Raw genomic sequence first — 24,360 nt, forward strand, 5'->3', positions numbered from 1 at the left:
GTACTTAGGAAGTATCCCTGATTTTTTTTTCCGTCATCAGAGGAAATGAAAGCTTTTGTTTCTGAATGTACAAGCAAACAGTCTTTGCTTAAGCTTCAGTTCTAATAGAACATTACCATCACATGCCTACCTTTTAGGCACTCCCTGTATGAGACTAACAAAACAAAAAAGGCATTTACCCACTACAGCAGCATTCCTCTGGCCAGCTCAAGCCAGATACTTTAAGATGCTCACCCATACACCCTACAACAAATTTAAGTGTGCCCTGATAGTTTTATACTAGTCAGTTGGGGTACCCCCTAATATCATAGGAGCTGCATCTGTTTAGATTTCAACCACCAAGAACTCAATATCCCAGGTCCAGAGCTAAATTGAATAGCCCATGCCGTATGGTACCAGGATTACCCTTCTTTGTACACTAATTCAGCTAGTCCAGAAACAGCAATACAAGGTACTAGCTTACAAAAGATATAACTTTTTTTCAGGCACCACTGATAAAACATCTAGAAATCCCTACTTTTCTCCAAGAATCATTTGTAAACATTATTTAGTGAGGAAAAAAGAATCAGGAAGATATATATTGTACCAACCCAACAAAACTAACATTAAAAAAATAATAGCTAACTGGTACTCTAGATGGACAAAGAGCTGTATTTAACCCCAGTGCTAATCTTTTTAACTGTAGCCATTTAACACTTCCAGCCTTTTCCCCAAGCATGACTTGAAAAACACTTCCCCTTTTCCAAGGGGGTGATAAAAGCAGACTTATCCAGACCTTGATGATAAGGTTAAATTAAAATTCCTAAAGGGAAATTTATATTAAGATACTCCTGAGCAGCCATAGGAGACTGGCAAATGTGTGAATTTCAGATTACATTCAGCCACGTTTTTAGACCTCAAGACTACTGAAGAGTAAGCTTATAAACTAGTAAGAGAAGGCATGGGGAAATAGCAGAAAATAATCTTTGAAGAAAATGCAAGGACCTGCTATTAACATGGAGGTAGTGTACAGGTGATAGAAAATCAAGAATCAAAGGATGACCCAGTGCAGAGCAGGTAATAACTGCTCAAGCAATAAAAAGATGAAGATTACATCTTAATCAGCATCTTTTGTTTCAGGCAAGTCTATGGAAAAAAGTTCATTCACAAGTAGGAAAATAAAGCAGCAACTACATGTATCATCCCAGCACACAGGAGAGAGAAAAAGGCCAGAGAGGCTTATAGCTAAAAATGTCATGGAACAAAGGGCCAGAAGGAGATGCACAAATAAGTAAAAAAGTAAAGAACCACAGGAGCAGAAAATGTCACCTCAGTTTTGTATTAAGCACAACAGAACAGAGAGTCAGAGATATACTGGAGCACATACATGTATGTTAATCTTATCCCATACATGAAACCACTGAGAGATTTGTTTTCATAACAGATTTATTGCCATAGAAAGCAACTCTCCCACCCCACCTCCAGTCATGAAAGGTCAAGGGAAAATGTTATTCTTCTTACTCTGTTTTTTTGCCCAGCCTCTGAAGGAAACCCCTCAAGGTGACAATTGCAAAAGCTTGGGAGCTTGGTACAACTAACATAGCTCAGAGACAGTTTTACATCTCACCTGTGCAAATCTTGTTTAATGTGATGAGAGCTGCTAGGAAGAGACATATGAAACAGATACCACAGTGAAGAACTAGCCCTGCCTACCATTGATGCAGAATGACCAGTGCTATTGTGACACTGTCTCTTTAAACCCAGAAGAAAATGGAGACAGTGATCATAATAATGTTAGATCAGAATCAATGATTCTGCTTTGTAAGATTTGACTCTGGAGTGATTTATCTATTGCACAAATTGCTTTTCCTAACAAATTAAATCTCTCATTTTCAGATAGCAACAGTTTAGGAATGGTAGGTGTGTGGTGTTAGACTGCGTGCAGACTTCTGTTTAACCCAGGAGTTATTATATCCTTCCAATTTGCTGGTTAGTTTAAAGAAGTCGTATTAATTTTCTGATTCTTAATTCAAACACTCCTATGTAGATTATAGTCTTCTCTGTTCGTAGTAGGCATGATACACAAAATACCTGGTGAATGACCTAAGTAACTGCGAAAACAAAATCTCTTTCTTCTCTTTCTTCTCCATGTACTACAAAGAGGATTATAAAGGATAGCTAAAATAAGAAACAAAGACACTAACTGACATGTATGTAGTATGTGGCGTGAGTTCTAAGAACTGAAGCAGGCAAGTTGAAATAGATTCCATTTCCCAGCCCCTCTGATCCACTGTAAAAGAAATCACTTACTCATTTAGCTTCAGCTGAGAGACCAGTACCCTAGGAGTAAACAGACACTGCAGGACTGACCTGCTAAATTCATCTTGTTTGATAAAAGGTATTAAGCAGAAACAATTGGATAGAAAACTCTATTTACACATTTGTAAAACTTTAATATTCTAAAATGTCAAAGCATAAATACAATGCAGCCTTTAAAATCATGATTAAGACTATAAAATTAAGGCTTCCCAACTGCATACACAGAACACAATTATAGTAACTGTGGGTTTAACAGAGATTCTGTGCTAAAAGTTAAAATTCATTTCAGTGTTTAAGGAACAACTTTCTCTTACATGGACCCCCTGGGCTCATACTGTTCATGCTTGATATGCTTCTAGAGGTGGGTGGATTATAAGGTTTACAGAATCACAGAATCACAGAACTGTAGGGGTTGGAAGGGACACTGTGAATGAAAAGGCTTCAAAAGTTCAGTTCAGAAACTGTGACTGCATCTGTTTTGCTTGTAAAATCGAAGCCTTGAAGGTGACACACACAATGGTCAGGATGTAATTCCTATTTTCTATTTCTTTATTCACAAAGATTTGCAGGTCCAAAGAAACTAGAGGTAGATTACAGCAGTGCTCTTGCAAGCTACCTGCTAGTTTTTCTGCTCCCTATGTATTAGTTAAAATATTACTTGATCATCTCTCTAAGATTTACTGTAATAATATGATCTTACAGTGCATTTTATGGTTAAGCAGCATATGTGAGTTTGAATAGTTCTAAAATAAATATTACAAAATAGACAGAGCTTTTAGAATGATATAACCACTTTGTCTTTGGAATAGGAAAAACTTTGGAAGTTAAATAAATAGTAATAGTAACTGTAATATAACTGACTGTATGTTAATAATGTTGCTAAAATTAGGCATTTTACCCTATGATATTTACATTTTTTAAATTTGGGTATTTATTGCACTGTTAAAGACCAGATTGAGTGCCAATCCGGTCTGGTTTTCTAGCAGCACTCTTCCTTTCACTGTGTGTGTGCAGACCAGCATTACCTCCTTGAACAAAGGAGAAAGATAACATGAGATGTTTCAAACGTTCTTTATGTTCACTTCTCCACTACAAGGGCAATAAGTGGAAATTACTGGAAAAACAAACAAACAAAAGTATTTCATGCCCCACTTTATTATTTACTCCCTGTATTATCTAATCTCTTCCAGCTTCTGCTCAGCAGTGCAGTCTGTCTGACTGCAGCTGGCAGATGCAAGAGCAGACCACGCATTACGCAGCCTTGCTATCAAGGGAGAAATTCTGCTCTGTGATCTGATCTTGGTGCCTTTTTTTTCCTTGTAACCTTCCAGCATGAAAGATGATATGATGCTCCTGGGATTTTGTTTCTCTGAGCAATTTTTGTTGATTGAATTATGGAAGACCGGTAGTATACAACCCATAGTGTAAATCTACATTGATTATAGACTATAGACTTTATTGTCTATATCTTCAGTGTATACATATTATATATGCATATATATAGTGTTTATTTGTGTATATATTGCTCAGGGAGTGTGATTTATCATTGATGAGTTCACAGTTCTTTGCAAACCATCACATTGGACAAGCTAAATAATTCAAGAGATTCTGGAACAGATATGTCATCGGACAAAGGTTACCATAGAAATGCACTGCAAGCAATTAAAAACTTATTTAACATAGACTTGTACATGTTTCCTTACAAAAGGCATTCTTACTTTTATACTGAACTAAAAGTCCAATTCTTACAATTCCCACTAAAAGTGGCTAGAAATCTTGTGCATTCCGTGACTTCATAAATCATTAATGAACTGAAACATGTTTGCTAAGCAGTAAATCTTTTCAAAGAGGGACTACTGTTATCAACAAAGGATGAACATGACAGACCCTGAAGAATTTTAACACCCTTCTCGTGAAGTTAAGCTAAACAGATTGCAGACTGCTGTACTGTTTGCTCTTTAAACAAAAAGGCAGACGTCTAATTAGCAGTCAAAAATGATTGGGCTACAGGAAGCAAAATTACTGAATGATATTTAGGACTATACTCTTGGTTAATGTAAGTTTATTACAGAACAGAGGAAAAGATTTTTCCATGTTTTTCAACAAAACCAGCAGATACTTATGAACTTCACTTAAGCCATTGCACTTAAATGGCTTAGAAATCTGAAAAATGATTAGGGCATCAATTTATTATGCATACAACTACATTTGCCAAAAAACACCCATAAATTTTGTCATGACTTCCATGTTTATCAGCTTTCCACAGTCTTGAATGCAAGAAGTGAGAAACCTACATTGTTTTGCATATATTTTACCCATTGTATGAAAGCACATACTGCTACTAGCTGAAATAACCTCCTTTACTTCATAAGCTATGAATATGAAATAACAGAGGAAAAGGAGAAGTAGCTTTATAGATAAAGTTATCAAAGCACTATTGTAGATAATGTACTGCATCTACAGTGACTATCTATCTTAGCATGTCCCCATTCAGTTGCTCATAAAAAACAACAACACATCACTGTTACCTTCCATACAGCTACGCACGTGAGCATTACTGATCTGTTATCCTTTCCTTGAAAGAATGCTCAGACTATGAGTAGAGGATGAAACCTTAAAACAATTTTTTCTCCTTCATTTTATTTATATATTCTTTAACATTAGGCTAATTCCAATATACAATATCACCTACACCTACATTCTTATGTCCCAACATCCCCTTAGCTTTGTGCTGTTGAAACAAATCATCTGTCTCTACTCTCAAAATCCTCTTAGGGTAGATACTTTGATGTAGTGAATTATATGTTTTGCCAACCATGCTTGTATATGGACAAAATAAATGCAATCAAAACCTGTAAACTTTACTAAAATGGAAATATTCTCTCACCCTGACACAGTGACAGATTAAACTAAAACAGAGTGGGCCAAACAGGTCATGTGTAACATTCTTATAGTGCTTTCATGATAACATATGGCGCTGTGCCACAGGGAACAATTTTCAAGTGCATATTATTACTTACATAAAGAAACACAGAGCTTTAGATGATGAATTTATACATAACTGGGAGCAAGATAACGTTGTTGCTGTTGTGCGATTAAGGGCCATAGTTTCTTTATCCCTAAGACACATTGTAGGTTATACAAAAATATAAATTAACATATGTCCTGACTGATTTAATATTAAATGTAATTCTCTTTGTATAGAGGCTTCCAGAACTTGAGTCCTGCAGCCTCACAGATCTTAATTCCTAGAGTAACCTAGGCACACATTAACACATTTAAGTAGAGACAGCAGAAAATGGTTAGGCACATACCATTCACATTCTATGCACAGCTGTCATTTTTAGAAATGTCAACTTTCTTGTACCTATAATGATTCACTTATCCGCATCTAAAACCTGACCAAATAGGGAACTGATGACATAAATATGTCCTTAGATTCTAAAAAAAAAATGCCATTGCTAAGAAATTCCTTGTCATCCTCACTACCAGATACCCTCTGGTGAAGTGAGCATAGCAAAGTGTCGTGCACCTCAACCCTACAGATACTTCAGTGCTACTCATGAGACACAGCTGCTGTGGCACCACGCTCTCATCTAGCTCTCCTGCTTATTCTCTCCCTGCTTGTTTCACACTGTGTTGTGCAGGAAATTTCACATACATTCTACAAAGAGAGCATTTGTTTAGTTTGGTGAAGAGGAGGCTAACGGGAATTCTAATAACTGCCTACAACTGTTTGAAAGGGATTTATGAAGACATTGGAGCTAAACTCTCCTCCATGCCATTAAACAGCATAGCAAGGGCAACGATCATGCATTGCAGCTCTGAGGGTTCAGGCTTGACATTAGGAAAACCTTCTTTACCAGGAGGGCAGTACAACACCGAGACAGGCCCAGAGAGAGGCGGTGGGATTTCCACCCCTGGAGGATTTAAATACTGAGCTAGACAGTCTTACTTCTGTCTTTCAAGCAACATTTTTCTGTCTCTATCATTCTTTAGATACAAGTAAGTCTCAGATCATCACGATAGGCAAAGCAAAAGTGCATCAGTAAGAACCATATCAGTTCAATGGAAATAAACATAGCCACCACCTTGAAAGGTTCATAGAATTAGTTTCTGACAGGCTGATTAAGCTTCATAATAAGCCTGGATGGCAGGTAAGTATAAAGTCCGTTTCCTAGGTAAGAAGTGATGTGATCATTACAAGAAAAGTAAATCTAGTGAAGTCTCTGCAGTCTTGAGCTTGTATTCTAACCAACAGAATAATTTACCTCAAAAAGAAAAGAAGCAATCCCCAAAACCTTCTGCATTGTTCAATGAGCTCCTCAAGAGAGGGTTTTGGTTACCTGCCCACTCTCAAATAAATAAATAAATAAATAAATAATCAGATTTTGAAACTTTCATTCATTGCTGGGAGTGCCCTCCTACCAAACTTTTAACCTTCAGGACAAGATGATCTCAAGAGAAGACCTTGGCCCATTTGGTTCCTCCACGAGCTAAGCACATCAAATGAGTTACACAACTTGTATGGAAATGTGAACTCATGTTATTCCTTTCCTTCTGAAATATTTTGGATTATATTTGCTGTCAAATCTTTGTGAAGACACACCTGTAAAATGGCTTTGTGCAGGAACAAAATTGAGATATATATTCACTCAGTAAATCAAAGAGGAAGAAGTGCAAGGCTAGCTGTTATATGAGAATATGGTTTTCCACTGGTAGGATTGTAAACAGCATCCTACGTGACATTTTAACTGCAGAGAAAAGAAAGCAACACCGTTTAGATGGGATTCTTAAAAGGTAGAGCTATGAGGCTGTTGTGGTTTTCTGAAAGCAGGCCAGCCTGGGCACTCCGGCCGCATCTCGTTCAATCTGAGCAGCCTGCATGCTGCCAACAAGACATATGTTTCCTTAAAATTGTCGGGAATGCAAAGCAATGCGAGACAAGTCTAGACTGATCGCAGGATAAATGCAAGAAGCAACGAAGTGGATCCAAGTGTGTGGTGGATGATATTTACCTGGCAAGGAAACAGTTGCAAGTGTTCAAGTCCTGGAATGAGGTGGGGGAAAGAAGAGAGGGAGAAAGAAACCCTTTCCCAGAACAGCACTTGTTTCCACAGAAGACTTCACCTCCAATCAGTGGGGAAATTCAGCTTAGCTAAATTTGCTCTCCTCTTTGTTAGGCAAATACATCTCCCTCTTTCTCAACACAAGTATTTGCAGATCAGGTTGAAGAGCCAGGTCCTGAGCGTAGGTACTGTACAAGCCATGCAGTTTGATCTCACTCAAAAATTGCTGTTTCTGCTAAACCCACCAGATTATGCCCTGAGCTGTTGCTCTCCCCTTCTTTTGCAGGTACCTCCCTGATGCCCCTCCACCTACTGAAAACTTATTTGCAAAAATCCTGTACTTTGCCTTATGTCACTTCTTGATCATCCTAATCACACTACCTCTTAAAAAATAAAAATACATTTTTTAATGGCTTTCACTTAAAACTTACAGTGCTGCTCCTACCTTCCACAAAGTCCTGTCCTTGATCTAAACCCCAACACTGCACAGTTTGCTCCCAGGGATGCTGTTCAAATTGCCCAACTTATTCAGTACCTATTCTGACGGGCAGACGTCAGTCCTGGACAAACGGCCTGCCTGGCGGAGTACACTTCGATTTCCTCTGACTTACATGTGTTTGTTTCCTGTGGAAACAGGCAGCAGGTCAGAGGGAAAAGGGAGGAGGGCCACACACACCCAGGGCTGCAAGCACGGTGCCGACAGACCTCTCTTGTTAGTATTTTCCTTCTCAGCTTCAAAGTTTTTCCACTCATTAATAGTCTTTGTTTAAACTAACCAGTAGCTCTCGTCCATACCCTTTCTGACAAAGTGATCTTCACAGCTTGCTGCAACACTATGGCATTTACTTACTTCCCAAAGTTTACTTAAAATTAGTGTATATATAGGTTCCAGCTATTACAATACAGCTTCACTTGCTTTGGGGATTATTTATTTATTATTTATTTATTTATTTTTGTACGAAGACCTGCATTTTAGTATTGCCAAGTACCTACATTCAAACATAAGTACATTTTGTGATTGGCTTAAAAAATGATAGGTTTCACAAAATAATTTTGGGCTTCTTTTAGATGATATTTTCTTCTTTTTTTGAATATGAATAAAGCCTTTTACCCTCATACCCAATATTCCTGTGATTGTCTTTGAGAAAATGCTAAGTGCTTTGAGATTCCTAATGATGATGCAAGAATTACAACACATGGCTGTCTCTCAATACCCTTTTGCACTGTTTACATAATAGAAGTTAAAATGTAAAATTTGCAAGACTTGTTAATACCTTTAATTTATGTTTGTCATTAGAATAGTCTGTAACTCAATAAAAACTTTAGTTCTTAGTAATGGTTGGGCTCATGTTATGCCCATTTAGTGTTAATTCTTGTAATCACTATGAAACAAATTCCACTCTGTAAGAAGTTTTTAAAAGTACACAGGTCCAAATCCTGTCTGTGGCAATAGCCAGTTAAGTCAATGAGATTTAGAAATGCGTATCTGAGGTCAGAATCTAGTTCATTGTCGTTTCACACAGCACCAAAATGCTCACATGGAGCACATCCAAATCCAAATGCATATCACACTGACTTTGGTGTGTGCTAAAATCTGTAGAGGCTGAGTTTTCTCCCTTTCCTGTAATGCTTTTCTTGTGAGATTTAGCAAAGTGATCATTAAATACTTAAACTTACGTAAGGCTCAGTAGGAGCAATGTTCTGATCTTCTAACAGACAGCCTTAGAAGGAGCTAACACTTTGCATGCATGGAGACATACTATAATCGTAAACAAAGATAATGTATTTCCAAATGGCATACAGTAAGAGCTTTTGTAGCGTGTGCTAGCCCTCAGATAATATGTTAATCCAAAAATTCTTTTCAGATGACCCAGTTCATGGACTGGAATTTTTATGCGTACATATTTGGAAGTGTACGTGTGTATGTGTGCACAAATTTATATGCAGAGAAGTGTGTCTGCACAGAGGCTTGCCGTTTAAGTGGGAAAGCTGAAGGAATGCTGTCAGTTCCTGCATGGGCCCCACAGTAAAGCACCTTATAGATGGATGAGAGTCTAGTTCTGGGTATTTACAAGTGTATTGTACAGAACAGAGTCACACATCAGGACAGGGTCCTCACTGGTAGAGCTGCTTGTCATTCATCTTTTGCTGCGAATGGTAAGTCTCTTTGTGTGCTTGGATATTAGTAGAAAATAGGAATTCTAAATAGCTTCTTTCACTTTACAGATGAGATGAAAAATGACATTTATTCATTTCCTACATTCTAAACATCTGATGTTATTTGAAATATGCTGAAAATGAGCAATTATCTTGAGGCACAGGCAAGCAAGTTTTTTAATTTGTTCTTAATAACTTGTGAGCAGTTCAAGATTTCTGCTTTCTGGGTGACAAGGTCAGTAACCAAACTGACAAAATATAATATTTATCTAAGCAGTACAAGTGGCTACTTTTCAAAATTGTTTCTTTATTGGAGGGCACTTTGACCTTGTTTTGGATTTTGTTTGCCCAGTCATATCTTAGTCTTGCCATTTTAACCACACATGTCAGCAGATTTCAAACAATTGTAAGTTTTCTGTGACCAAGTCCTTATTTTTAATAACATGTCCTCTTTTTTAATATCAAGATCTAGACTACTGTTTTCATATCTCTAGCACAGTAACTGGTTAGAAGTCTTTTTTTTCTGTGTTTGATTAGTAAAGCTGATAGATTTAGAGGGTTGGGTTGCTATTGCAATTGTTTTGGCAGGATGGAAAGAAACATACAAGTTTATTTGTAATGTATGAAGTCCTTGACATACTGTACTGTACTTCAGAGGCTCCACAATTTATTTTTTAATTGTGGCTTGCCTTTAGTCCTTTCCAATTTCTTTCCTTTCGTTTTCCAAACAAAGCTAGGCTGTCAAAACCTAAGTTTACAGATTTTAACAGCTAGATCCGATTACTGAGCTTATTTTTTTATTTACTATTATCATGAGTCTGCACAACTCATGACTAAGTAGAAGATCTCTGCATATGGGCTAAAGAGAGACACTAGCCAGCAGAAACAAAATATCCTTCTGATTTCACCACTGCTGGACTGAATGCTTTTGCCATCATCATCCATAACCATTTTCTGAAATACTGCTTTTAAAAAGTTCTCATAATGAAATCACTGCACTGGCAAATAGCTTTGTCAGATCCAGTAATAACTTTTCCAGGGGCAGCAACACAGTTTGCTTTGGCTAGTTTTGTCAGAATTTTTATTGGTTTCCTTAAAGAATTCTTACTGGTTTCCTACAACTTTAATACAAAAAGAGCATTTTTCAAGAGAACATGCAAGAGTGGGGCAGAAAAGGAAGGGCGAGCTCTTCCTTTTCAATTAAACAATCTCCACAGGTCCTGCAGATCAACATGGGAAAGAAAAGGAAAATTGGAAATAATATATCCTATATGTCTACTGCATAAATCATGGAACAGACCTCCCTGATATTCTGTGCTATTTACGCCTAAGTCTTTCACTTGTTTCAGCAAAGCCTTACTGCAGCTACCTAAAGGCTTTCATTTTCAGATGTATTTTTGGGGAGGGAGGGACTCACACACCATTTGGTTCAGCAGGTGACAGCAGAATAAAGGGCATTCTTTTAAGAATGCTTTGAAGTTCATTCTACACCTTCCTAAGCATTTGGCAATTACTGCCTCTTCACATGAAAAACTAATAAAGAAAAAACACAGCTCAAACAGGAATACAGTCATTCTCTCTCCTTGTTTTTTTTTTTTTTCTTTTTATTTATTTATTTTTTTCCCAGCCATAGGAATCAATGACTGGGTTAATTCAGCATCCACCCTGCTGGGAGACAGAAACTAAGAGGAAACTTGCAACCTACAGCCTACATTTTAGAAGATAACTGTCAAAAAAAAAAAAAAAAAAAAAAAAAAACTTGCTATGGAAAGGTCATTTTCTCACTCATTTATACACATTAATCACCAGAAAAGAAATGCAAAGGTAGAGATCCGATATTTCAATCAGATCTAATTTTTGACATTACAGAAGAATAGATGAGAGATCTTATTGGACTTCAATTCAACTAATACCTTGAGGAATATATGAAACATCTGCTGGTGCTTAAAAAACAGGTCTAAACTTGCTAAAGAAGGCCATTATATTCAGACTTTCTTTCTTCTAATTCAGATGCTAAAGTAGAAGTGTTGTACTAAAAAGTTTGTAATTTCAACTCAACCTGAAAAGAGAATAAATTTTTGGGTCATCTTACACAAGCTTTTTATATAAACCCCTTATACCAACTCATGTGCTACTGTTTATGGGTATACATGAGCCACCAAGTCTAGAACGGTAGCCATCCTATATTCAAACACAAGAGATGCAGTAAGTGGGAGGTAGAGCAAAACTAACCAGAACAGATGGAAACAACTACAGGAAGAGAAAGACCCCTTCGTCATCAAAGCCCTCTAATGCCGTGGCGAAATGGTTAATATTATCATCATTTTGGTGACATGCAGACTGGAGAACTAGACAATGAATGGTTGGAAAATTGGCTGGCTCAAAGATTTGTGACCAGTGCTGCAATGTCCAGCTGGTGACCCGCAGAATCCTTCGGGTGACAATACCAAGACCACTAACTACTGTTTAATGTCTTTATTAGTGACCTGGATGGTAGCACTGAGGGCATGCTCACTCAGCAAGTTCACAGACTATACCGACTTGAGAGATGCAGTTGATAAGCAAGGTGGCAGGGCTGCAAATCAGAAGAACCTTGACAAAAAGGAACAGACAGGAACTACATAAAATTCAACAAAGCTCAACAAGTGCAAAGTCCTGCAATGTGGACTGAGCGATGACAAGAAACAATTTAGGCTGGGTTCCAGCTGCCCAGGGAGCAGCTTTGCAGAAAAGGCCCTGGGGACTGTGATGGGCAAGCTACACATGAGACAGCAGCATGTCCTTGCTACAAAGGTTTGTCACCTGCTGGGTCATGTTATCAAGAGCTCTCAGAAGATTAAAGAATGTAGTTATTCCACTGGATTCCACTGGATTCCACTTTTTAGCCCACACAGGGAATACTGGGTCCAGTTTTGGTCTTCCCAGTTCAAGTGAAACATTGAAAAATTATAGAGGGCCAAGAAGAGGGACATTAAGATGATCAGAGAGCTGAAGAACTAGACATATAAAGAAATCCTCAAAGAATTGGGTTTGTTTAGCCTAGGAAAGAAAAGCCTCAGGGGTGGCCTCATGGTATTCCAATACCTGAAAGATAGTTACAGAGTAGGTGGAGGTACTCCCTTCACAAGGACACACAGTGGCAGGACAAGAAGCAATGGATACAAGATGCTCCACAGAAAATTGTCTGGATATAAGAAAAAAATCTTCATTGTGAGTTTGTCTAAAGAAGTGCTGAATCTACCGTACCAGTAATATTCAAGACTTACTCAGACAGCCTCTTAGATAACCTGATCTAAGGCCCTGTTTTCAATACAAGTTTGGAACAGGTGATCTTCTGAGGTCTATTCCAACTTGGATTTTTCTATACTTCCGTAGGTGTAAACACAGCAAAAACAAATAATGTGTGAAAAAGAAAATTATACATAATGCTGTCAATACACACCATGAAAAATGTATTCCCTTCCCACTGTCCTTAAATTTTTAAGAAACTTTTCCATAAATTGATGAGAAAGCCAAGCTATTTTTTAAAAGCAAAATAACATTTGTATTTCTTTACAAGGGAAAAGCTGAGAGATTTTATCGTCTAGTCCCATTTATTTCACTAATGATACATTATGTCTGAAAAGCCTTATGGAAAGTAAGACTCTTCAGCATCATATCTGAGTGCTAAATTAAGGCTTCTATCGCCTTCTTCACATCCCTACATTGAAATCAGCTTTGTCTGCAAGTAGTCCTATCTTTTGTCATAACAGTATAGTTTTGGATCTTTCAGCTTACAGATGTCCTGCCCTGTTCAGTGGCAGTGAGAAAGAGCAAGGATACAACTTTCAGTTGGTTGCTCACAGAATACAGACATCCATACCATTCTTCCTAGCAGATTAATAAAAACTTTTTTAATAAATAATAAAAAGAAAAAAGGCAGCACAACTCACATATTTTTGGCTTGTCCAAAGAAATAGTAAGAATCAAACCCAAGGAAATGGCTTGAACCTGCAGGAGTTCAGGTTCAGGCTCATTATCAGGAAAAGGTTCTTCACCAAGAGGGTGGTTGGGCACTGGAACAGGCTCCCCAGAGATGTAGTCATGGCACTGAGCCTGACAGAGATCAAGGAGCATTTGGACACTGCATATGGCCTGATGTTTGGGTGGTCCTTTGCGGACCCAGGAATAGGACTCAGTGGTCCTTGTGGGTCCCTTCCAACTCGGGATATTCTGTGATTCTATGTTTCTATGAAACCCTACTGAAATTTCTCAGTGAACAACAGCTTTTGAGAACTCTGATATAACGTATGTTCTAAAACAAACAGTAATGCTGGAAAGGAGAGATTGTTGTTATCAATACTTCTGTTAGAACACTGATTCTCTGTTTAACTATATCTCATTGTGGAACTTCACTGTTATTTCCTATTTCTACATATTTGTGAATGAAGATTTAAAAACTGTAGCTATGTAATCACTAAATGCAAAAAAAAAGAAATTACTATTATTCTATTTAATTCTAAATTAATCAGAGCAACACTGATATCATGGTCTTCCTTGACATATCTGCAAATCATCTATAAGCTTTTTCACATCAAAATTTCAGTATCTCGTGCATACAAATATGCTACTAAGACCAACACTTCAGCCTGAATTTCTATAATACTCTCTTGGTCATAATGGCTACACAGCCTGCACTTTTGAGACCTTCTTTGAGACCAAAAGTCCCTTGATTATAAAAGTGAATACCTAATAGAAAAAAGACTTATTATGGGTAAATTGTGCCCACTGCTCATTCAGAGTACAACAGCTGATAGTGGGAGAGAAACATCTGCTCATTTACAAATTACACCTGGTTGTAAAGATGCAGTCTAGGATATGACAAGACAAGCAGGAAGAACTGACACAGAATGGTTGTCTTGTGTTTGCTCACTAAGAATTCTATCATCAGTAATTTTGCTTTCAAAAGCTTATCTTTCCACATAATTTTGCCAAGGGAGGTACTTGGATATGCCACCTTTTCCTTCACAGTGTTATTCTCCATGCAAACAGGCCAAAGAGGAGTCAGGAAAGGGGTCAACAGCACTTTTGAGACACTTAGCAATGCATTAAAAAAGATCACTCGAAGAACATCCGTCAGCATAAGGCTGAAAAGTAAAATCTGGATAACTTGTTTCCAGTTAAAGCCTTAAGTCATCTGGCGGTGTGTTGATACTGCTTGCAAAATATTTATTCTTAGCTTCTAAGAATGAAATATGGATGACAACTATACAACAATTAAAAACAAAGGCAAGAGAAATTAATGAAGAAGAAAGATGGGGATTATTTTTACCACTAAATGTTACTGTGCTTTCTTATAGGGGCAACATTACACACATTCTAGCAAGCAATGCCTTTAGTGCAGTATATAATGAGATAGAACAACCAATTTTCCTCTTTCTAGTCACTTAAGTTGTAAGCAACAACATCTTTTGTTTAAAAACCAAGTGTTCTGTTTAATAGCACAATTCCACTGGCACACTTAGGTCTGTGTACGAAGGGAATGTTTTAAATAACTGCAGCTCTAATGCTTCATCCTGGTGGAGGTCAGGCTGCCTATGCTGCGAGTGGTTGGTTCAGCACAAGGTACCACTTTCTTCCCTGAAATTCCCCGGGGATTAACAAGCAGAGACCCCTCTTCTGCTGATGCTCCTAAGCTTCCTTCTTCTGCTCCTTCAAATCTACAAGCATCTCCTCTTAGAGCCACTTTGTATTCTCATTCCTGTCTAACTACACAGCAATTACCAGAAAATATTGAATGGTCAACAGTAGCAGCCACTAGAGGACTTTGTCAGTCCCTCCTACACAGAAACTTGGGATATATGACCATATAGAAATCTACAGTTCTGCAGTTTGTACTGTTTATGGTACTGGATATTCCTATGTGTGATTCTAAACTGATTTATGAGCATAACTTTTTGTTTGTTTGTTTGCTTTTGAAATTTGGAAATTGTTACAGAGTTAAAGCTAATTGCAAACTGAGTGACTGATACAGCAGCAGGGATTTCTGTCACAATATCATCTTCTCCAATTGAATTGCTCCTAGAGGTTGGCATGGTGGTGCATGTACATGTGATGGGACTCTTTCACCTTTAGACTGTAACTTTTTAGCAAGGCAGGAGATTTCTCACCTCTGCTTGTAGCCCCAAGCACTGCACTTCAGAGGGTGAAGGTGCAATGAAGTAATTCAGGTCATGCTACTAGTTTTTGAGTAGTAAATAACAGAGTGTTTTGCTCAACTGTATAGCTACTGTTTGTGTAAAGACTTGAGGAAACAACTTTAAGCAGTGATAGGAACTTACTAGGAACAGCAGATGAGACCTTCTAGCCCTCTGAGCAAGCAAAGAGGCTGTACCAACACTGAAATCTGCAAGGCAAACAAAAGTTGAATTAGTCTTCAGTTTGTGAGTAGCATCGCCCGGCTGGCGACAGAATTTTTTTTCTCTCCGACGAAAAAGATGACTTCTGTCATCTCCGCTTCAGTGGAGATAACGTTCTCCGTGAAGCAGGCTTTGCCTTAACATGACTGTCTCTCCGGTCGGTCTCGGGCCGCTCCCTCACTCCCTCAGCGGCTCAGCCTGCCAGCTCCCCTGGTCCCGGGCCTTTTCGCACCGAGCCCGGCCGGGAGGAGGAACGGGCGGCCTCCTGACAAGCAGCCGACGGCTGCGGAACCGCCGGTCCCCGGCGCCTCAGCGGGGCGGCGGCGTTGAGGAGGCGCGTTACCGCGGCGGGCTACCGACGCGAAATGGCGCCTCCCGGGCGCCCCGCCACGTCCCTCTGGGGGTCTCCTTTCCCCCCCCCCTACAAGTGCCATCCATCCTCGCTGGTACCACTGAAGGCGCTCGCCGCAGAGCCTGGCGGGCACTGCGCCGTCCCTCAGTGCCGGGCGGCGGGCAGAGCGCGGCACTCCCGGGCGGCCCGTCCCGCCTCGACGGGCGTGCATCCTGCTCCCCGCCCGCCCTCGGCGGGCTGCCACAGCCTGCCCCGGGAACACCGTCCCCTCGCACTCACGGCACTGCCCCGGCCGCAGGGGGCGGCGGGGTGGAAACGGGCGGGGTAAAGTTTCTCCCGTGCTCGCCCCGTCCCTCCCTCTCGGGGCGCGCACACACACACACACGCACGGAGACACCTCTGCCTTCGCAGGCGGCCGAGGAGCACTTTTGAAAATTATTTTCTTTCCACACCCAGCCCGCGTCTGACATCATTTCTGCAGGAGGGAGGGCAGGAGGCAGCCGCCGCCGCCGCCGGACGGTTGCACCCGGGCGGAGAGCCGCCGCCGGCCCCCGGCAGTGAGTACGGCCGGGCCGGGCGGGGGACGTGAGGGGCTGGGGCCTGGCGCTGGCACCGGGACCGGACGGGACGGGAGGTGCGTGAGGGAAGGGGGGAGCCGCTTTGCAACCGGGGGGAAGAAGAAACCGCGACAAAAATACGAAAATATAATCTGGGGCGGGGGGGGGGAGTTGTTTACTACGCTGCCCCCCTCCGTACCGGCCACGGAGCTCGACCCGGCCGCCCCCCAAGGGGCTGTGTGGGGCCGGGCCGGGCCGGGCCTCCCGAAGTTCGCCGTCTCTCTTCTCTGCTCTTTTTTCTTCTTTTTTCTCGTTGATGGGATTTGAACGGAGTTTGCGTGCACTACGGTAAGATTTGATTGTTTTTGGCAGCTCACCCCCTCTAGTGGAAGGAAAATACATTTATATATAATTCAGTGCAGATTTGGGTTTATGGCATTTTTGCCAGCGCTAGGCGTTTTTCCACTTGAGTCGAGCTACAGGTCCAAAAAGCCATTCTGCCTGTCCCGTTGGTGCTTTTTGCAGCTGTGATGCCCGGCTGACACCTGGGATATTAACGTGCTAGGTACTGGAGGGGCCATTCAGCTTCAGCAGCGCGGGCTGCTCGTGGAGCTGGGTATTCCATCTGAGAGGTCAGCTCCTTGTTTGGACATCTCTGGGATGAATACTGCACAGCTTGCCTTTCCCTGACTTCCCTGGGGCTTGATCAGAGCCCACTGCCATGAAATCTGCCGTTCAGTCTCTCTGTTAAATTCTTGGCAGAAATGCTTTGTTCACATGGTGCAGGGATGTGGTGTGGTTTGGTTTGGTTTTGTTTTGCTTTGCTTTTCAGCACCTGAGAATACTTTGGAAATGATGAGTAATTACTGCAGTTGAGCATCGTAGAAGTATCTGACTTTATAGAGGTGTGTGGAGAAACCCCCGGGATAGCTATAATCTGCACATTTTGATGTGTAAAATCACATTTTCTTAGAGTTCTTTAGGAGTTTTAGAAATAGGGTTGGAGTTTTAGAACTAGGGTTGGCCAGTCTCCATCAAAAAAGGAAGAGCAGCACTTTCTCTTCCCTTACTTTCAGACTCCTTACATCCAGTGCTGGTATGTTAGCTGTGTAAAGTAAGCCTTCTTGCCTGCCTGAGCAGATATTTTTGCTGTCAAATGAAAAATACCCTGTAATGACACTTCCATCTGGACCTGCTCTATGACTTGAATTTTGGAAGCTTTGCTGCCCAGGCAGTGTTGGGCAGTTCAGGAAGAGGGCTGCCGGGACAGATGGCAGGTGGCTGCAGAGGTGGGCAGGCATGTGATGAACACACGCAAGTGGTTCAGCGTGGGGAAAAACCCGAGGCGCCTTCTGCATCCCATTGTGAACTTGTAAAATCAAGCTGGAGAATGGATACCTGTAGGAAGGTTCCTCCTCTGTGCTGAATAAAGATGCATACAGGTTTTGTCACTTCAGCTGCATGGCTGACGTAGGTTTTATCAAGTAAGCTACATACACAGCCAGGCCGGGCTGATTTTGAGGAAACCAGGAATTATTCTGCTAACTGATTAGCTGTCAGCATTAAGTGTGAAATGCATTAATACCATGAAATCTCTTACAAGATGATTGGTTTCTTGTTAGTATACTCCTTCAGGAAAGAAAACAGTCTCTTGATATTATTTCAAATAAAAACAACACAATACTAGTAGACAAGACACTACTGGTGGTGTATGATTTATTTGTGATCTCTGAAAGGAATTCTGTCATAAACACCCAAACAGTGTTGGTTGTGTTGTGGGTCTGCCAGTGAGGAAAAACACTGTATGCTATTTGCTTACACAGATTTAAAGCCTTGCTAATAATGGAAGTTGTTCAACAGACAGAGCAGGTTAAGACTGATGGCTGCTCTTGGCCTTCATATTCTCAGACAAGCTCTATTGCAATTCTCAGATGCCATAGTTACTGTTTCTGGCCAACGCTGCTTAAAAGAAATCATCTTCAGCTTCATCTTGTATTCGGTGATGGTTAACGATTGATCATGCCTTGATTTATTAGCATTTCTTGCTTCCCAGATGTTTTGTATCTTTCTGTCACTTCCATTTTCATGCCTTTTATTTTGTGGTGTTGTTTGTCTCAAGGTTGTTAACCATCTTGGGTTTGAAGTTCCTACAATGATTGGAAGAATGTTGAACTGATGAGTCCCATATTGGTATTTAGAGGAGCAAGACCTTCCTCTGTGTTTGCTAAATATATTAGTTGTAGTCCGTCTCCTTTCATAATGCTGTTTTCCTGTCCATTTAAAAATGAGAGGTATTTAAAAATGAAAGGCACAAGGAGACTTTTTTTTTTTTTTCACTTTACTGGTTTGTGCATATTCTGGTTTTGCACTTAGACTTTGTGTTCTATTTGTGTCTAGAATGTCATGTAAGACATGATACCACCTCATAAATCACTACAAGAATGCTTTTAATTAGAGATAAGTAGGTCTCTGGGGACAAGGTTTTTGTATTGCTAGCCAGCAGAAGATGTTCTTTCCAAGTCCTACTGCCACATTCCTGTTGGAAGAAAACCCAGCAGAAAAAGGCACTGTTTTATACAGGAACTAATAAGAAAGAGATTTATTCTGAAGTGTACCAAACACTTTATATATAAAATCCATATAATATTTCAACGCAGCCAAATTTGAAAGTGGAAAGGAATGCACGTCTTTTATTGAAATCACATTGGTCTCAGATGGAAAGCAGGGGAAACATAAGCCACAGCACTAAGGAATTCCATTCATGGAGCTGTTGGAGCTGTTCAACATTTGTTAGGTTTTGTTTGTAGCTTTTTTTGCGTGTTTTTTTTTTTGTTTGGTTGGTTGGTTGGTTTTTTGTTTTTGTTTTTTTTTTTTTTTTTGGATGTTCAAAGCAAACCAGTGATCTTTGTGGTGTGGTCTTGGTATTTACTGTCTTTGTTGAAAGCTTTACTATTTTAGAGAGGAGATAATTTTGTAGCATATATCTCACTGTATCAGGTGATGCTCATGACTTCATCAGGAAGATAAGCATCTCAGGTTTTAGAAAACAGATCTTGCTGGGTGGGATTCAAGAGAAAGCCTGATGGCCTGAATTCATCCATCAAAGGAATTATTATTTCTTCACTGAATAAGGAAAATGTAATTACACCTTTTTATTTTGCCTGTGAAGTTTCATGGGCAGGTTTAATGATGGTATGTGCATGCCAGATGAAGCCTCATAATTTGGGTGTGACCTTAAAATACAACCCTCTGGCTGTATAGAGACATTTACAGGAGTCTGTAGGTTGAGCAGAAAGTGGACTGACTCAAGCACCCTTTGGAGATGGCTATAGGATATATATTTGTGGTTTATTTCTCTGGTTCTTAAATGCTACACCTTGTCTGGAACTGCACAGGGTGCAGACAGCAGAGGTGGGCGGTCTGAACGCTCCCTTGGGCGCCCAGTGCAGGCACAGAAGGGGACACATGCCCTTCTTCCAGGCAGAAGTCCCTGGTGCTGCTGCTGAGCTATGCGTTTTTTGGGCTCACCTGGTCTCCAAGGCTGGCAGCCCTCAGTCCGTGGAAGCTGTAAACCAGCAGCATAACTCAAACTCAGAACCAAGCCAGGCATGTAAGAGCAGCCCACCCGGCACAGGGGGCTGTGAGGTGGATCGCTGTTGGGGCAGGAGGTGGCCGGGCTCTGCTGCCACAGAGCCATGCACCTGCCGGGTGCAGCTCTGCAGCAGAAGTGGTGTTAGAAGTCCTGCTGATCTTGAAGCTTCCCTTTCCATTGCAACAGTTACAAAGTAGCATGTAAAAATGGTGTTCTGAAGGTTGATTGCTGGGTTGAGTATTAAATCCAGTCACATGCCACTGTGTTGCTGTGAAACAAAATAGTAGTAGTGGGGGAAGAGTTTGCTTTCCGTTTTATAGCCAACAGTTCTACAGTCAATAGAGATGTTATTTTCACACTCCTGATAGATGATGTGTAAACCCTGAAATAACAAAAATCCAAATTTCCCAATACAGCGCTAGTCATAGCCAAATCAAAACAAGCAGTTTGGAAATGTTACAACAGTGAATGTAACACATTTAATTGCTTGCAATTTCCATAGAGCATCTGCCAAAGTTAAAACAATATCAGCTTTCATTTCTACTGAATTAAACACATTGCTTTCAATCTGGAAAAACAGACCTTTTCTGCCTTTGTTTGTTGGTTAATTAGGTGGAACAACATAAATCACTCAAGCTGTTCTGTAGTATCTGGATTAGTCTTTGGATAAGCAGAAGTCGATAGTCAGTAGAGCCCAGGTTCTGAGATCTGCTCATATAACTTTGTTAATTCTGGAATTAACACTGCAGGTGTGGGTTTTGTTTGTTAGTCTCTCCCCTCTCTCCCCTTTTCTCATTTTCTATTTTCTTTTTTGTTTCTTTACTTTTTTTTTTTTTTTTTTTTTTTGTTAATTAGATCAGACAGATGACACATTTAAGCTGTCAATCTGATGAAAAAGGTCTGGTGTTACACGTGGTCCGTCCCTCCCTGCCCCGATGAGGCACTGAGTGGGGACAGCCTCAGCACCGAAACGTGGTCACGCAGTGTCTCAAGCAGGGGTGAGGCCTGGCCGCACCTCAGTTCAGTTACTTGCTGCAGGAGCAGGTTCCCAGGCAGCTTCCCACAGCTCAGTAGCTCGCTGGAGTACCCCATCCATGTCCCTGTCCCAGCTGCAGGTGGCTGTGTGCTCAGCCCCTGGACCTGCGGCAGGATGGTGCCAGCAACCTGCACTGAGCTCTGCAGCCCTGCACCAGAGCTGCCAGTGCTGGGAGGCAGCAGGGACCTGTGGAGCACCTTCAGGAAGAGGTACAGGCCTTGCTCGTTGCAGCTTTACCACCCACCTGAGAAATTAATCCTGCCTTAAAGCCGCTTGCATGTTGTTGGTCCCATGGTTGTGTCCTGTGTTACTCCACTGCACAGATCTATGCTTGGCTTTGCTCCCAGCAGCACCTGAAGTCTTTGAAAGAAAGGAAGGAATCCAGCAGTGCTAAGGCCATGTGTATCCTGCTAAAGCATGTTGCAGAAAATATGGAGACCCAAACCAGGCTGTTGGCACAACCTTCATAGGTGTACCCAACTGGAGGGACCTCTCGGGTCAGCCCTACTCCCCAGCTTATTCCCACTCCATCACTTAATCCCTATTTGTGAAGGCAGCTCTTCTATTTATTTATTTATTTTTTATTGCTGTGGTAATTATAATGTTGTTCCAAGAACCTGAGAGCTCTGAGAGCTGTAATTTCCAGCCTGAATGTGCTCACACCTGATTTATAGCCATCTATTCTCATCTTTAGGTTACATGGTTCTTTTTCCTTCTGTGTGTCTGCCTTGACCTGCAAGCAAGCGCATTGCCAGTCTGTCTTTGTCTTTGGAGGTGAACAAGCCAGAACAAGAAGTTCTTGTTTTGTTTAGCTTAGGAGAACTAGCCTGTAGTACTTTTAAACCTTGATTGTTAGGAGGGTTTTAATGTATGCCACAATTTTGTTTATACTGATGTGGTGTCTGGAGTACAACTTAGAGCAAACTGGCTGAACAGAAAGGTTGTATTTAATGCCTGAAATGGGGTGGGTGGGTGTTTTCCAAATTTGTGAGTATACAATTAAGCTCTACACATACACACTTAAAGGTATTTTGTAGTGTTTTTTTGATGGCTCTCTGAAAGAGAAAACATGCATGTGTTGTAAGAGACCCAAGCCTGTAGTATACAGGCAGTTCCTTCTTTGAAATTACTGCTGGATTTTCTCAATTTTTGCCTCTTCAGAATGGATCTCTTGAACAGAATGCTGCCATGGGGCATCTTTCATTTAAAAAGTTAGCATTTTTCTAAAGGCATGTGACTATTTAAACTGAAGGTGAATTAGCAGATGGTGGAGGTCACAAGCAACAGCCACATAATGGGAATGAGATGGGAAGTGTAACCCTTCCAGGTGTTACAGCCACATACCTTACACCAGTGTGCTTTGTGTTGGACAGGTTAAGTCTGAGATTAGGATTATCTATTGTAAACGTGCAGGTACACGACAGCTTTAGGGAAAAAGCAGAATGTATTCTTTTCAATCAATTTTTTGATTGATTTGTGAGGAGGGTGCTGGTTTGTGGATCTGTCCATCTGGTATAGGTAGCTGGCTTGTATAATTGCAGCTTTTTACCCGCTAAATTTTCTTCTCAGCACGTGGTAGCTGGGACACTTCTCTTCCAGCTCTTGCTGGAGCATTTGAATACATCTATCTTGAGTCTTTTAAGCTCGAGACTCTTTTCCAGGATTTTCAGGTAAGGTGTCGAAAGGCTCCTTCTCCCTGTGAGTGCCACTTCCCCGCACCACAGCAGAGCATTGTGCTAGTGTTTTCCCATATGCCCTGCCTGTTTTCTTTTGCTCTTCCCACAAAAGCTCCATGGCAAAGCGACTTTGTAGTGCGAGGCCACAGTGAAAGGAGTGGTGTGGCAAGTCTAAACCCAGTCTGAACTTGTTTGCAAATAAATGACCGTCAGAGTTACAGAAGTGGCAGCAGCACTGGCATCCCTAGGTCAAAGCCTTATTAAAAGCATTCCTAAGGAATTAGAAACATCAATTTCTTTGATTCTCAGTAGCTAGCAGCTAGATAGCCAGTTTTGCTGCAGTTTTTTTCTTGTTTTTGATTGGAAAGGTATGGGATAGCAGGGTTATAATTTCCCAGACCTCAGAGTTCTGGTTTAATAGCACAGATCTGATGAGGAGGATATGCTGAGAGTGGAGGAAGTCCAGGGAAGATCTGCCAGGCCTCACTGGCAGACTGGTAAGCATGGTCTGTCCTGCTTTTGGTAGTGGGGTTTCTGAGGAGGAGCTAAGATTTAGCATGAAATAGGTGCTTCAGGATCTCCTCACACCTAGGTCATCAGTAGGCCAAGAACATGAGATTATTCACTGTAAGTTTACTGTTCTTCAGGCAGTCCTGTATGATGGACAAACATCCAACTGCCATAACAAAAAGTTTTATTAAGCTGTGGGTACACATTAATGTTCACCTTGGTGCAAGCAAACAGCAGGCCTCAGGGCGTTGGTTTCAAGGCAAGACTTCCTGAAAGATGTTGGATAAAAACCCAGGTCACACTGTATTGTGCCAGTTTGTCTCCAGGCCCCCATACTTCACTGTAAAATCCAACAAGCTGGCACTCTTAGCTGCTGAGATTGAGGCTTTTTAAGATAGCCTGCTGCAAGAGCACCAAAAACATAGATCTGGGGAATGATCCTGTTTTCATTTTTTGCCATTGGATCAAACAGACAAATATTGTAGTCCAAAGAGAAGAAGCTCTAGAAAATGTTGTGAATTCAATTTTTGTGGTATTGATTTCTTTTCCTTTTTTTATTATTATTATTTTTTTTTTTAACAGAACAGCAGTGGTTGTATATTGAGAACATTGTTTCATTTCCTTCTGATTTCCTCGCTTTGTGATAAAGGACTTTGAAAAATAGCTGTATGTGTAAGGGTCCTTTAAGTCAAGTAACCCATTTTACTACCTATTA

The 24,360-nt window shown here is 40.8% G+C and overlaps 1 protein-coding gene and 1 long non-coding RNA gene across 12 annotated transcripts in view; one reads left to right on the forward strand and one right to left on the reverse strand.

Moving 5' to 3' along the window:
- LOC113845300 (uncharacterized) overlaps window positions 1–16,512 on the reverse strand; it is a 92,386-nt gene extending 75,874 nt beyond the window's left edge. For all 6 annotated transcript variants that reach the window (XR_005269453.2, XR_011803670.1, XR_011803668.1 and 3 more), the window contains exons 1-2: window positions 16,373–16,512; window positions 15,845–15,909 (exon numbers count right to left, since the gene is read on the reverse strand). This is a non-coding gene — a long non-coding RNA (uncharacterized lncRNA). The remainder of the gene's footprint in view (window positions 1–15,844; window positions 15,910–16,372) is intronic.
- EMP2 (epithelial membrane protein 2) overlaps window positions 9,342–24,360 on the forward strand; it is a 29,593-nt gene continuing 14,574 nt past the window's right edge. For 2 of the 6 annotated variants that reach the window (XM_027469526.3, XM_072024003.1), the window contains exon 1: window positions 16,505–16,831. The gene's annotated coding sequence lies outside the window, so the exon portion shown is untranslated. Of the gene's footprint in view, window positions 9,525–16,504; window positions 16,909–24,360 lie in introns of those variants that run through there. The other 4 variants (XM_038186709.2, XM_038186707.2, XM_013106876.5 and 1 more) reach the window with 4 other exon arrangements.

The sequence above is a fragment of the Anas platyrhynchos genome, chromosome 15 (genome assembly GCF_047663525.1).
Source record: "Anas platyrhynchos isolate ZD024472 breed Pekin duck chromosome 15, IASCAAS_PekinDuck_T2T, whole genome shotgun sequence".
Lineage (NCBI taxonomy): Eukaryota > Metazoa > Chordata > Aves > Anseriformes > Anatidae > Anas > Anas platyrhynchos.